The sequence below is a fragment of the Etheostoma cragini genome, chromosome 8, assembly GCF_013103735.1.
Source record: "Etheostoma cragini isolate CJK2018 chromosome 8, CSU_Ecrag_1.0, whole genome shotgun sequence".
NCBI lineage: Eukaryota > Metazoa > Chordata > Actinopteri > Perciformes > Percidae > Etheostoma > Etheostoma cragini.
The window spans coordinates 1,331,292-1,332,604 of record NC_048414.1 but is presented as its reverse complement, the minus strand read 5'-3'; the positions used below and the strand labels follow the sequence as shown (position 1 = coordinate 1,332,604).

The 1,313-nt window shown below is 40.7% G+C and overlaps 1 protein-coding gene across 1 annotated transcript in view; it reads left to right on the top strand.

Annotated features, from left to right (window-relative positions):
* LOC117949020 (mixed lineage kinase domain-like protein) overlaps window positions 1–1,313 on the top strand; it is a 15,247-nt gene that overhangs the window by 8,551 nt on the left and 5,383 nt on the right. The gene's annotated exons all lie outside the window — the stretch shown is intronic.

Genomic DNA, 1,313 nt, shown 5'->3' with positions numbered 1-1,313 from the left:
ATGGATGGATGGATGGATGGATGGGTGGATGGATGGATGGGTGGGTGGATGGGTGGATGGATAGATGGATGGATGAATGGGTGGATGGGGGAATGGATGGGTGTATGGGTGGGAAGATGGATGGAAGGATGGGTGGATGGATGGATGGATAAATGGATGGATGGGTGGATGGTTGGATAGATAAATGGATGGATGGGTGGATGGGTGGATGGATAAATGGATGGATGGATGGATGGGTGGATGAATGGATGGATGGATGGATGGATGAATGGATGGATGGATAAATGGATGGATGGATGAATGGATGGATGGGTGGATGGGTGGATGGATAAATGGATGGATAGGTGGATGGGTGGATGGATGGATGGATGAATGGATGGATGGGTGGATGGATGGAGTTTTAAAATGTTAAATATGTTTTTAGATGCTCAGTGGTGATATGTTAATGTAAATTGGTGCCGTTTCCCCACTTAAAAGAGATTTCATGCATCCACCCCCAACTTTTGAATTAGATTTCACTCGATGATTTTATTTCTGTTTCTCCCTTTTTCCTCGTTTGACTTCAGCAGAGTTGGCGGTTCAATGTGACAGTTCATCTTGATATGGACTCAATATGTTTAGCCGTTTGGGTGAAAAACCTTTGAAACACAAAGAGAGGAAAGATCTGTTCACTTTCTGTAGTTCAATGTCACGAGAGTTGATGGAAATTCCCCTTGTTTCTATAGTTATATATTATGTCTTATAAAACTGAAGTGATTCATTTTACATGACGTTTTTTAACTGGTAATATGCAGCAGTTTATCTTTAGTTTCTCTTTCATGATTCAGTTTGCTCTCTCAACTCAACCTGTGTCCGTTATATTCAGCTCTGTTAACCTTTCATTGTTTTCTGAATGAACACCTCATATATTCTCAGAATAACACCCCACCAATGTTCTGCAAAAACAAACACACACACACACACACACACACACACACACACACAAATGCACACACACACACACACACACACACGCACACACACAGTAAAGTATGAATGCATTAACTGCAACCACTGTGACTGAATTAACACACACACACGCACACACACACAACTTTAACTGTTTTTTAATCATTTAATCATTTGTTATTTTACCACTTGTAGTCACAGTGTTGATGGTATGATGTGGTAATGTTTTGTCCAATGTTGAGTGATCAGTCTGTGTCCTTCACGTTCCCCTGGATGGAGTTCTTAAATATGCAACGGCATCACTAACAGGGACATTGTAGAGCGTCTTTAAATATTTAATGTTTTTACATGCACAGGGTTGATAA